The sequence below is a fragment of the Equus caballus genome, chromosome 6 (genome assembly GCF_041296265.1).
Source record: "Equus caballus isolate H_3958 breed thoroughbred chromosome 6, TB-T2T, whole genome shotgun sequence".
Taxonomy (NCBI): domain Eukaryota; kingdom Metazoa; phylum Chordata; class Mammalia; order Perissodactyla; family Equidae; genus Equus; species Equus caballus.
This window is the reverse complement of record NC_091689.1, coordinates 14,669,515-14,684,304: the sequence shown is the minus strand read 5'-3', so window position 1 is coordinate 14,684,304 and position 14,790 is coordinate 14,669,515. Positions and strand designations below refer to the sequence as shown.

General features: G+C 35.5%; 1 long non-coding RNA gene across 2 annotated transcripts in view; it reads right to left on the bottom strand.

Annotated features, from left to right (window-relative positions):
• The window catches only part of LOC111773789 (uncharacterized), a 90,318-nt gene extending 75,901 nt beyond the window's left edge, over positions 1–14,417 (bottom strand). For both annotated transcript variants that reach the window (XR_011440235.1, XR_002808417.2), the window contains exon 1: positions 14,302–14,417. This is a non-coding gene — a long non-coding RNA (uncharacterized lncRNA). The remainder of the gene's footprint in view (positions 1–14,301) is intronic.
• Between the last annotated feature and the right edge of the window lie 373 nt (positions 14,418–14,790).

The window sequence follows — 14,790 nt, the reverse complement described above, 5'->3', positions numbered from 1 at the left end:
ACTAAACCAAGGAAAAATTACAGCTAAATATATCAACACCACTCTCTCAATAATTGGTAGAAATTGTATAACCAAAACTAGATCCATAAGGATACAGAAGGCTTGAACAACACAATCACCTACTTCACTTAGCTGACATTTAGAGATTATCACTTCACCCAACAAAAGCAGGATGTACATTTTTTCAAGTGCCTACAGAAATTTTCAAAGCAGTTCATATTCTAAGCCATAAAACAAGTCTCAATAAATTTAAAAGAATTCAAATAATACAAAATATGACCATAATGAAATTAAATTAACAATAAGTAATAGAAAGTTATCTTTAAAATGTCTCCAAAGGTTGGGAACTAAATAACTTACAGAAAACTAAAAATCAAATCAAAAGGAAGATTAGAAAATATTTGAGCTGGAGGAAAATTAAAACAATCTATCAGAAACTCTGTTGTGCAGCTGTGGCATGTTTTAGAGGGGATTTACAGCAACAACAACAACAAAAACACCCAGAAAACTTGCAGCGTCTTTAAAAACTAAAAAATTTAGAACAAATTAAACCCAAAGTAAGCAGAACAGAGGAAATAATAAGTATAAGAATAGAAACCAATGAAAATACAAAACAGATCAGCAATAGAGAAAACCAATGACATCAAAAGCTGGTTCTCTGACAGAATCAATAAAATTTACAAATCTTCAGTCAGACTGATCAGCAAATAAGATTAGATACAAATTGCTAATATCAGGGATGACAGAGGGAAGATCACTGCGGAACTTACAAAGATTGGAAAGAATAATAAGAAAACATTATAAACAAATTTATGTCAATTTATTCTATAATTTACGTGAAATGGAAAAATTCTTTAAAAGACACAAACTACTAGGATGTCCCAAAAAGTCAGAGATAAAGATAGAGAGAGATGATAAATATAGACAACATGAACAGCTTATTTCTACTAAAGAAACTGAATTTGTAGCTACAAAGTCTCCCACAAAGGAAACTTCAGACTCAGATGACATTGCCGGTGGATTCTTCCCAACATTTAAGAAGAAATAATGCCCATTCTCCACAAAGTTTTCCAAAATGTTAAAGAGGAGGAAATACTTCTCCAATTATTTTATGGAGCCAGCATTGAACTGATATCACAAATAAAAGATGTTAAAAGAAAACTACAGACCAATATTCAACAAGAAGATAGACACCAAAATTTTTAAAATTTAACAAATTAAGAAATGGTGCTAAAACCATTGAATATCTATATCCAAAACAAATAAAACCCCAAAACAAAAAAATGAAATAATTTCAATCCCTACCTTGCAGTATATAAAAAATTAACTTGAAATGGATTATAGACCTATATATAAAGCTAAAAAATGATAAAACTTCTGCAAGAAAATATATGAGAAAATCTTTGTGACTTTATATTAGGCAAAACTAAGAACTTCTGTTTTTTGGAAGACATTGCTAAGAAAATGAAGACATGCCACAGATCGGGAGAAAATATCTGCAAGTCAAATATCTTATAAAGGACTTATATTCAGAATATATAGAGAACTTTCAAAACTCAACAATAAGAAAGCAACCAATTAAATAAAGAAATGAGCATAAAATTTAAACAAACTTTTCACCAAAGGAAATACAGGAATGACAAATTGTCACATGAAAAATGTGCAACGTCATTAATAATTACAGGAAAGCAAGTTAAAACCACAATGGGATGTCCCTCCACACCTATAATGATAATAAAAGACAAACTAAAACAAAACAGAATGATAATGCCCAATTCTGGTGAAGATGCAGAGCAAATAAAGTGTTCATACGCTGCAGGTAGGAATGTAAAATGGGGAAGATTCTTTAGTCAACAGTTTGGCAATTTCTTATATTCTTAAACATACACATCATATGGCCCAGCAATCCTACTTCTAGTTGTTTAAATGAAATGAAAAGTTATATTCACATAAAAATCTGTATTCAAATGTTTATAGCAGTTTCATTTGTAATCGTCAAAAATTGGAAGCAACCTAAATGCCCTTCGATTGGTGAACAGATGAACAATGCGTGGTACATCCATGCAATGGAATAAAACTCAGCAACAAAAAGAAACAAACTATAGATACATGCAATATCATGGAACAACCTTGTATCAGTTTTCTAGGGCTGTGGTCACAAAGTACCACAAACTGGGTGGCTTAAACAACAAAATTTTATTTTCTCACAGTTCTGGAGGCTGGAAGTCCTCAGATCCTTCTGAGGGCTGTGAGGAAGAATCTTCATGTCTCTCTCCTAGCTTCTGCTGGTTTGCTGGCAATCTCTGATGTTCCCTGGCTTGTAGAAGCATCACCCTGATCTGTCTTGATCTTCACATGGCATTCTCCCCGTGTGCCTGTCGGTGCCCAAATTTCCTCTTTTTGTAAGGACACCGATCATATTGGATTAGGCGTCCATCCTATTCAAGTATGACCTCATCTTGACTTAATCATATCGACAATAATCCTATTTTCAAACAAGGTCACATTCTGAGGTTCTGGGGATTAGGATTTCAATTTATGAATTTGTTGAACACGATTCCACTTACAATAAACCTCACGTGCATGATGCTAAAAGACAGAAACCAGATTCAAAAAGCTACATACAATGTTATTCAACTTATATGACTTTCTGGAAAAAATCAAAACTTTAGGGACAGAAAACAGATCAGTGTTAGCCAGGAGCTAGAGTAGGGAAGAGGTTGACTACAAGGGGACCTGGGGGAATTTTTTGGAGTGAGAGAACAGTTGTATATCTTAATTGTGGTGGTAGTTTTATGACTGCATTTGCTCATTAAAACTTGTTAAACTGTACACAAAAAGGATGAATTTTAATCTATGTTAATTGTATTTTAATAAAAGAATATAGAAAAAAGTGAATGGTTACCACTTAGAGATATTTTTCACTTAAAACCTTGCATTTCTGAGGGCAGAAATTGCCTTTACTGTAGAGTGAGACTGGAAAAATAAGCACTGTCATTCATCAATGGCCATCAACTAAGCACAAACTTGATGCAAATTTTCTGGAAAGCAATTAGACAAAAAGAAATATATATATATGCACATCCTCTGAACCATTTATAGGAATTATTCCTAAGGACATAATGTGTGCTTACAAATATGCTCAAATCTAAGTACCCTATGAAGAGGAATTAAAGAATTCAAGTAATGTTTGTATAATGAGGTTATCATGAAGCCTCTAAAATAATGATGTAGATTTATACTCACTGACACAAAAGATGGCCACAGTACAGTGAACTAAGTGACCTAAGACACTCAGTGTCTACTAAGCCCACGTGCCCATCTTCTTGAGAACTACAGCATGCCCCATTCAATTCCTAATATGAATGGAGCCAAGATTCTCCCTTCCAAGAATTTGGAATTGAGTTTAAGGGGCCCTAGTTTTATCTGGGATGGTTACAAGAACTGAACGCTTACACTCCAGAACTCTGAAGAAGCCAAAGCAATGAGAGAAATAAAACAGCAGATGTGCAGAAAGCAGCAGACATGAGACTAAATGGCCCCAGAGAAAGAGAAAAGAGTAGTGGAGACGATGGGTTTCTGAGGATTTCTTCTTCTTGATTCCAGTATGTCTTCATACCTCACTGTTCTTTTACCCTTGGGTGTTCTGAAATATTCTTGATTCATTAATTGAAATTTCTTTTTTTCCTTAAGAATTTACTTGCAATTGAAAGATTATATGAAAAATAAAACTAACAACTTTCAAACAAAAAATGTATGTGAGAGAGAGAATGAGAATGAGTAAGATATATATGGATACATACAAAACTATTACTGGTGATTATCTGTAGAAAATGGGACCACCGGTGATTTAACTTTTTAATATATACTTTACATTTAGAGAAGAAAGTTTTTTCAAAGATAGAGGAATGTGCTACCCCATACCCGTTCTAATCACTACAAATGAAAATTAATAACGGTTTGTTATTTGATCTTTAATTATAATAGTTTAGAACCTTGAATTACCATCTTTTTTTCCACTTCCCAAATGGATTTGTTTGCAATGAGAAAGTATTTTATAATAAAAAAATAATAAGCATATTTAAAATGATTCAGAATGAATTTGGCTGTTATGTACATAGTCTATTTTCAGATATGAAATTTCTACCTAATACTTTTGTTTCCAGACAACATGGAATTTTTTCTTGTTTCTTTGCCATTTCCCCTTGATTATATTTTTCTTTTAAATTAGTGTTTCTCTTAGCTTCAGTGATCTTTGCACAAGCAGAAGGAAAAATACTTACCCTTATCTTGCTTTAAGTAAAACTCTCTTTTAATAAAGAATTTCCTAAGGGAGCTCCAATTTCTTTGCTTTTATTGGAATTTATCGTATTTAATAGTTTCATAAAATCAGGGGTATTACAAATAATTAAATTGTTTAAAAGATAATTAGTTAAAACTCTCACTTTTCAAATGACAAGGCTAAGACCTAGAGATATTAAATTACCAAAGATCACTTTCAAGCTGGTCTTCTGTTTTCTAGAAGAAAATAATTTCATACAAGGTGACTTATTTTAGGATCTTAGATATTTCTGCTCTTGATAGCACCATTTTAACAGCTGTGATTTGCTCTTTTTCCTTACTTGTTTTACATTATAATTTGTAATGGTGTATATCTAAATGCAATTGTACATTATCGAATGCTCTTCTCCTTCTCTTCCTGTCTTCCCCTCCTGCTCCTCTTTCTCCTTTTCTTTCTCTTTCTCCTCCTCTTTTAAATAAGGTTTGACATACCAGACTGTTTTAAGATCTTGCCTTCACTCCTTTTTGAACTAGTACCAAGTGAAAGAAATGAGAAATGGTCTTGACAGACAGCTGTCATTTGTTTCTTGACTCCACCTCTCTTTACAAATTTGAGAAATCAGTAACACATATTTACCAAGTATGCACTTTGAACCAGGTACTGAACTAAGGACTCTACATGGATTATTTTACTTAAGCCTCCCAACAAGCCTAGTAAGATGTTCTTAGATTCTCCAGTGGAAACTAAGGCCCAAAGAACTTGCTCACAGTCAAACGGATAGGAAGAGGTAGAGTTCTTATTCAAATGCAGGTAGTCTGACTTCAGAGACCAGACTCTAAATTTGGGCACTCCATTTGGTCAAGGTCACTGAAGCTCAATCCTTTAACTTTGCAGGTGGGAAACTGGCATTTCTGAATCACCACAATGGCCCACAGATGTGTATCACTGTGACCATTGGCCAAGTTTCTCTGCTAGCATAGGCTCATGTAGACTCCAGCCAAGACTGAAGATATCCATTCAGGTCAAATTGAGACTGCTTGTTTGCCCCTCATTCTGTGGTTTCACGGTCATCTTTTGGGGATATGTCTTATCTGTCCTGAAGCGCAAGATGTTCTCTGCTAGGAACTAAGTGACAATATTCACAAAAGCATTCTTTCTTTCTTAAGTCTATTTATTCAGCCCCATATCAATGTTAAAGGTTACTTTGCTTGTATTGATTATTCACGGCAGTTTGCTCTGGCATTTGATGACCTTAGAGTGCATACAAATACAATTTCTTAAAGTAATTTAATATTTGATATTAATCTCTTTATGGAGGCTGGTACACAAACAAAAGATACATCTTTGCTCTGATCATACTAATGTAGAACAGTTTTGGGGCTGATAAACATATTTGGTGGCTAGTATATTTTTACTCTTATTGCACCACTAGATGTTATTTAATCCCAAGTCATAAATTAGATTGCTACTTACGATTTAAAAAAACAAAGCAACTTAAACGTCTAGCAATAAAGGATTGGCTAAGAAAGTTGTATTCATAAGATGGAGTGCAATGCTCATCACAATATATTTAAATGAGTAAACTTAAAAGTTCTATGACATGTAGTTAAATGGAAAAATATTAATAATCACCATAAATCAAGACATGGGATATGAGTTCATTTTTGTAAATCAACAAAAGAAAATATTCCCCTATTATGAGAAATTTTAATCTTTTTCTTTTTGCTTATTTCTATTTTTAACACTAAAGATGTTTATATAAGGAAAAATAGCATAAACAAAATATTACTTTAGGACAACATTTAAAGAGGTTATCTGTTTATGAAAGAAACATAATTTAGGTGTCATGGATGGAAGACACCTCACTGAAAGGCAGCTCATTGAAAATGCTTTTTTAAGATTTTATTTATGCAAATGTTAGGGACCATATGCTGAACCTTCCAGTTTGGCATGCAAATAGCTTATCTTCTAATGGCCCAGGGGATCTTTCCCAGGTTTGGAAGATTATTTTATTTCAAATAACTAAGTCCATTTAATCTATAGAATCAACTAAAGTAAAAAAAGAAAATCTATCCCAAGTAGGAATAGGTCAGCTAAGTTATTAAAAGCTTGTGGGTTTCTTATATTATTAATTCTTCTTAGGGCCAATTATGTCTGTGTACATTGGTATTACATTGAGAATGAAATTTATATTGACCTGAAGCAGAAATCGTACTCCTTCTAAGGTCCTTCGGCCACTTGTGATTTCACTCATTGGCAGGTTTCCAAAGAAGATCCAACATGCTCCAAAATAGATCTTCTCTTATATTTAGTATTGCATATGAAACTTTAAAATATGTTGTCAAGGAACATGAAATGCTTAAACTGCTGAAAAAGCTCCCTATTACTCTTTGAGCAAAGTCTAAACTTTAAAATGTAATTTATAATGTCCTCCATGATCTGGCCTTTGCTTGCTCCACCTGTCCCATCTGTCATGATCCTCTGGTGCCTCCGTATCCTCGGATTAAACTGGATTTATTTCCGTTACTTCACTAAGTCACACTCTCTTGTTTCTGTGCCTTCGTAAATGCTGTTCCCTGTGCCAAGAACACACTACCCCTTCTCCTAACCAACACCCACTCAAATCTGAAGTCTAGGGTGAGACATTCCATTTCCTCTGGAAACCACATCATAGCACTTTTCACAGTGACGACAGTACAATCACCTGTCCGCCTGGATAAAGGATAGGGACTGAGGCTCATTCTCCATTGCATCAGCAGGCCCTAACATACAGAAGGTGGACCTTGAATATGTAATGATGGATATCATTCAGTTTCTTTTTGAACATTGCGATATTCTCAGAAGATGGATTTCATTCTTTCCTCAATATGGTATGTAGGAAAGATCAAGAGATTTGAAGCTGAAAGGTTCTAGTCCTTGGGTCCTTTGTTTGCTGTGAATGTGAACTGTCATGGATCCCTGACCCTCAGTTTCTTCTATTATAAATGGGGCCAATAAAAATATCCTCCTCACTAATTTAACTTCAGGAACAAATTAGGTCATGTATATAAAAGCATTTTTTGAAATGATGAAGTGCCATATATATGTCAGTTATTTTACTGTGTACATTTCAGCAGAAGTCCCATGAGTAACATTTGATGGTGGCTGGGTTGTCACTTCTCCTAAAGCTCTATCAGCATCTATCAACAGCAACACCAAATGGACATACAAAATGAGTAAAAGAAGTACGCTTGCTATGCAAATACATTGTCATAGGCTGTGAGCCACTAATTCCCAATATATTTCTGCTCCTATAAAGAAATTCCAGAGGTGTCACCATATTAACCTGCAAGATTCTTATAGCTACAAGCATATAACAATCAGAACCCATCCCAAATGGATTAGCTTAAAATTAATTTGGCCAGATCTACTAGGAAGATTTTTTTTTTAGTCACCTTATTCTAACATTGCATATCATTGAGGATTTGAATAGTGAAAAAAATCATAATTTGGCATAGAATTAGCACCAAGATCAGTAGAAGAAAAATTGTTTTTTAATGGATTTTAAAAAGGGTTATCTCTAGAGGAGCCTCCATTTAGAAAATGGTGACATTTGACTAATTAAAACCTGAGATATCTCCACATGCTCAGCTTCAGCACCGTCTCCTCTTTTGATTGTCAAGCACTCTCTTTAAATAAGGTGTGTTGAACTCATGGATTTGCATGAATTCTTCTGGTTTCTGTCATATGAAAGTCGTGTCTTACAATTTTGAATGTTTATGGGCTTTGACAGTTCCCATCTGCTGCGGGGATGTCTACGCGCCCCAAGCCTAGTTGGCAAAACTCGGTTAAATCTTTGTTTTTACTTGATAGAATTTAAATTATTTATAGTGGTTATGTCTCATTGATTATTAGAGAGATTGTTTTTGATGACACAAGGATTTCCTGCCACCATTTTCTAGATTATGAATAAAGGCAAAGCAAAATGGCGCACACTTCATATTAACATGAACTTTCTGATATTGTGATCATAATTAGTTGGACTGTAGTCCCTTCATTATTTATTTATTTACTCACCTTCATTTTTCACTTCATTTTGGAAAAAATTTGTGATGTCATTTCGTTGAGAAAAATGCAAGGGCAATCGTATCAGAAATGTCAAGTACTCAGAAATTGGCGACCTTGAAACAATCCCCCTTACAACCCTACAGAGCAAAAATTTAAAGATGGCAAGGATGGCTTTCCACGAGATGGGAACTAGGGCAGAGGTCAGCCATGAATGCCGCATATGTCAAGACAGCTAACCACATGCTCCAGTTGTCAGTTCTTTATGCCCAATTCATGATGTTCATGTTCTCTGAATCACTTTACTTACTAAATATTTATTGAGAACCTACTGTGTGTCATTGTCCTTACTACTTGGGAAAAATAAAGAAAACAGAGAAAGTAAACATCCTCGTGGAGCTTACACAATAATGAGACGTCAGACAATAAATAAGCAAAAGACAAAAATTTTTTATGAAGACTTCTATGAAGGAAATACAGAGAACTATGGCTGAGAGCAATGGAGATGGGAAAGTCAGGCAGAGAGACATTATCCTGCATAAACCTCCAGTTTCTCTATCCCTGTGTTTGTTGTAAATAGTCTTTCAAATTAGAATGCGAGGTTGTGATATTTTGCAAACAATGGATATTATGCCTTTAATGTTATGGACTTAGGTCCAACTTTCCCCTGCTGTAAGATGATCATACTTATCAAAGGTAATATTGCATACTTGGATGTAGGCAACATTTCAATTCCAATTACTGGCCATGAGAGGAGGTTGAGAAGGGGGAGTCAACGCAGTATGAATACGGCCTGTGAGCATATGGGCCACTTGCTCTCGCAACTTATATTTGCTTTTAGGGTATGATTGAGCTCCATCTTCTACATACCACTTCCATTCAACAATAAAGTGCAATTATGGTGTCCAACCTAATGGTTTGGTGGTCAGGTAACACCCACTTTATGATAAGCAGCTAAGTTCTCATGATAAATTTGGTGGTCTATGATCAAGCATTTGTTCTTTCCTTGGCCCTGGTAGTAAGCCTGAAGTTCTTTCTCAAAATGATAATAGTTATTCACAGAGGACGGCACAGTTTTAATTCAAAATGCTAAATGTTTGCGCTGTGTTCTACTTATGGGGTCTTGCCAAAGTCTCCGTAAAGCATCCCGATCTGCCATAGACATGTCAAGCATCATCGGATCATTCCAGATCATACGGTCCAAGCGCTAGGGCAGCTGAAGAATTATTTTTTTCTGGGCCCCACTCAAACCTGGCTGCTGAACAAATTGGTTAGGGTAGCATTCCCAAATGAGGATTATGGTTCTGCAAAATCCAAGTGGTACACTAGGCATTTGGGTTCTCTTTTAATGATAGAAGGAAGCAGATGGAGATATTCTTTGGAAAGAATATCTCAACATGCCTCAGACCACTGTACCCCTAGAAATTCCACTGAGGTGACAGGTTCTTGAATTTTTGTGGGATTTCTTTCCCTTCCTCTTTTGTACGTGTATCCGACCAAGAAGTCTAGAGTAGCCGCTGCTTCCTGCTCATATGGCTAATCAGCATGATATCATAAATGTAATGGATTATCAATGTAATGATGCCTTGTGGAATGAAGATGCCATAGAAGTCCCTGTAGACTAGATTATGGCATAGGACTGGAGAATTAATATTGTCCTGTACTGCTGATTCTGCCAGCAGAAAGTAAATTATTTCTGGTGGTCTTTACTGATAGGGAGGGAGGGAGAGAGAGAGAGAGGAAGCATTTGTCAAATGCCAGGGGATATGTTGATTTGTTCCACTAATGATGCTACATCTGGACCAGCAGCTGCAATTGGGTTACTGGGTTTCACCACCTGATTAAGTTTACAATAATGCGCTGTCATTTTCTGAGCCCCATCTGTCTTCTGCACAGGCCAAATAGGCAAGTTGAATGAGGATGTGGTAGGATCACCACACTGCATCTTTCAAAACCTCGTTGATAGAATTTATCTCTGAAACACTCTAAGAATATCTTATTTGCTTTGGTTTATTATTTTGGTAGGGAGAGGCAGTTCTAGAGGCTTTCATCTGGACTTTTCTACCTTATTTGCTATGGAGCTACTCATGTGCTTGGTTCAGGCCTCTAAGAGACTGATGGAGGAGATCTGGTGGGAGTGGAAGGAGTCAAAGTTCTGCTTGCTGCCCGATACTAACTAGGTGAGCTGGTAGCTAAGTGACAATATACATGAACTTCTCAGTGTCTGTGCCCTGTGCTGGCTTCAGAGTACAAGAAATACGACTATTACTTTACTTCTCCTTCTAAATATCATCATCTCATAATCATGAAGCTGTTTTTCCACTTTATTTTACAGAAGATTTATCTTTTGTTATTCAAGTTTAGATCTATAATCCATCTGGAATGGCCTTTTATATGTAGCTTAAGATAGGCACTGAAATGCATACTTTTCCCATACTGATGCCTATTTGATTCAGCATCATTTATTTAAAAAATATCCTTTCTTCCATTGCATTGCTCTGATACCTTTGTGGTAAAACAGGTGACGGTACATGGCATGGAATAGAATATAATTATTGTACTTTAATAAGAAGGCTTGATGTCTAGGAATGCAAGTCTTCCAAAATTCTCATCTTCACTATTTTGGCCTTTGCCTTTCCATATGCATTTTAGAATTCACTTGTCAATTGCCACAAAAATTCCTGTCAAGATTTTAATTGGGGTGCGCTGAATGTATGAAACAGCGTGTCAAGAGTTGACATTTTTAAAATATTGAGTCTTCCAATCTATGAACATGGTGTATTCCTCTATTTATTTGTCTTCTCTAATTTCTTTCAATAGAGTTTTATAGTTTTCTGTCCAGAAGTCACGCACATGTTGTTAGATTTATTCTTAGATATTTGATGTTGTGATGCTATGGTAAATGCTAACTTTTAAAAATTTTTTAATTGTTTTGCTACTCTGTAGGAATTGTTATATATGCTCTTCCATTTTGTAATTTTCTACATTTAATTATTAATTGAATTTGTTGAATTTTCTATGTATTCAATTATGTTATATAAAAGTAATACCCTTTAATTTCTTGCTTTCTGATTCTTATAAGTTTAACTTTTAAAATTTCCTTTTTGAACTTTCTAAAACCTCTAGTAAAATTTTGACTGAATATAATAATAATGAAAAGTTTTGTCTCATCCATAGGGTTAGCTGTAAGTTGTTTTTATTTTTCTGTAGATTCTCTTCATCTAATTAATAAAACTCTTTTCTATTACTTGTATGATAAGTTTTTCAAAATTAATGTGTGTTGATTGCTTTCTTTGCAAATATGGAGATGACCATATGATTCTTCTTTATTTTTCTGATGTCGTAAGTCATGTTGATTGATTTTAAATTATTAACTAATCTTGCATTTCCTGAATAAACCTAACTTTTCTAATACACTATTTTGAATTTGACTGCTATCATTTAGTTTGGTGTGTATATACATATATTTGCACTTCTGCTCATGAGATTGCTGTTAGATTCTGTTATAAGCCCTATGCTACAGATTTGGAAACTGAGGCATAAAAAGCTTAAATAAATAACCAGAACTAGACAGATAGTAAGTGATTCAAAGTGAGGAAATTTGATTCAAGAATACATTTCCAGAAAATTAAATTATTAAATAACAGTTGCCGATTATATTGCTTTCAGAAAATGATATAAAAAATGATGCTGTTGGTTAGTGAAGTGCTATATGTTAAAAGTTAAAAATTTGTATTTTTCTTGAAGTTATACCATTTTGGCAAGTTTGATGGTTAATTTTATGTGTCAACTTGACTGGGCTAAAGGATGCCCAGGTAGCTGGTAAAACATTATTTCTGGGTATGTCTGTGAGGGTGTTTCCAGAAGAGATTAGCATTTGAATCTGAGACTAAGAAACAAGATCCTTCTGCACTAAAGCTGATGGACATCACCCAATGCCCTTAATAAAGCAAGAGGAGAGAGGAAGACCACTTGCTGTTTTTTGAACATCAAAGCCCAGCACACTCCTGTGTCAGAGTCATCACATGTGCTATTCTCTCTTCCTAGAAATTTCTCCCTCTAGACATCTGCATGGCTTGGTCCCTGGTTTCCTTCATTTCTCTCTTCATTTGTCAGTAAGAAATGCCATTTTATTAAAAAGGACTTCCGTAACCTGCACCACCTTCCTATGTAAATTACTAACATAGCCACTCCCTTCTTCTCTGCTGGGCCATAAACTAGTTCCCTTCACCTGTTTCTCACCTCCATAGCCCCTATCACCACCTGACACTTTAAATTCATCTAACTTCCCCAAGATAATGTAAACTCCTTTAAAAGGCAGGGCTTTTTGTTCTGAATCCTATTTCTAGAGGCCAGATGAGTATCTGACATATTATAGACGTTTTTAAACAAATATTTCTTGCACGAATAAATGAATAAATGAATGAATGCTTCCAAGTGTCAAAAGTTACCTAATTTCTCAGAAATTCTTGCTAATTATTTTTTTCCTGTAGTGTAACCCTTCTTTCCTGTAAATCTAACCCTGAAGAAAGTCAAGCTTGGTGCCTTTATCATTATCTTCTTTTTATAGCAATCACTGCAGAGAGAGTTGAAAGATATTTAACATACTTTTTGAGATGCATCCTGACTACGCCCAAGGTAACTTGGAGGTGAGAGCATTCATCATTTGCCATATGATAAACTTCTGTTGTTTGCTTGTGGTGCAGGGAGTTTATAATGGCCATTTTATACGCAATATGCTTGAAAAATGAAAGATTATTGTTGATATTAAAGTAAGATACGCAATATCATATATAATTCATTTCCCTCAATGTATGCCCTTTAGCTGTATTCCACCCTGTCGTTCACACCTAGTCCTAAGATAAATGTAGAAGTGGGGTTCTGTATATAAATGGAGCATCTATCTGCCAAATTGATTTTTGGGGCCAAAGAAATAATTGTAATTTATGAGATACACTTGTGACCGTCATGAATGTTAAGCAGAGTAGATAGTCTGGATGGTATGACTTTGATTTTTAATTATAGGTCAACTCAGCTTAATTCCATAGTGTGACACTTCACTCTTCTTTTTTCCTCTAAATTGAAAGCTAAAAGTGCAAACAAACTAACCTGTGAATGTCAACCTGAGTTTCAGCAACTAGATGTGCAATTCTGAGCAAGTGACTTGACCTCCTGGCTCCTTCATTTTCCTGGCTTGGCCTATATGATTTCCAAACCCATTCTTAAATCTGTAAAATGCAATGATTCTATCTCCTTATTTATTAAAGGAACCAGTTTGGGAATTAGAACTTAGATGAGAATAATTGCTTTGGTCCTAAACCTCATACATTGTTTTCTGATAAAGAGACAGGGAAAGAGAAGGGGAAAAAGAGAGAGAGAAAGAGTCCTAAGTCATAAATCTTTTTTTGAAAACACATCTCCAGTTTTAAAAATACAACCTCAGTTTGCTTGCCTACTTGGGGGACAGATGGAGGTCAGAGTCAGATAACTCAAGTTTTATGGGTGTTTTCCCTTAACTGCTGACCTAGAATCTTATTGCCTTCTTAAACATCATTCTTCCTCTGTGCGAAGGTGTTTCTAAGAATCTCTATGAAGTGTGTTTAAGGGTGAGGAAGGGAGTTGAGGCAAGGCTCAAGGAAAGAGGTTTCAGTGACACCAGAGGCAAGAGTAAAGTTTCTGTTATCTGATGGAACATGGTGCATTCGAGAAATGATGTGATTAGAGCCTAAAGAATAGGGGAATGGGGGATGGGGTAACATAAGACCAGAAAGGCAAGCAGGGGCTAGATCAAGCAGAGGTCTGTAGGACACCTATTTTAGCTTTTATGTGTGATAATTCTGTTCACCATAAGTATAGGTAGGACTGAGGTGGGAGGAAAATCCAAGTGCCAAGCATCAGGCTGTGTTTAGGATCTATTCTTCCACCGCCAAGGTTTCCTTACTAGTTCAAATTCCTCCTGGATGGTTCTTACTTACCTAAGTGTAAGAGGCCTCCCAGTAAGTCCTAGAACTTTTGTAGATTTCTTGGAGATGGGCCCTGCTAACTCAACTAGATACGCCCCACATGTCAGAACCATACTTCAGGTAGAAAGTGGAAGTAGTTGCACTCAGGCGACATCATAATAGAATATCATAATCAAAATTTGTGATGCCTTCAGGAATCTAAAAACCTTCATGCTAAGTACACTTTGACCTTTAATTGGAGCTTAAAGATGTTTTAGATAAGGTTACCCCTTGCATCTCTCATCAAAAATGGATGTTTCATTAGCTCTTTTGCTATCTGCTTGCTGACCCACTAATCCTAGCTGATCCCACAGCTTTATCACAGAGATGAAGCCACACCCCTTTTGAAACACATCTCCTTGTTAGTAAAACAGGCTGGTACCACTGGGACCGTTTTCAAACTCTCTGACAAAATATAGCCAAACCCTCTTAGAAGGGCTGACAGAGAAATAGCTGGCCTAA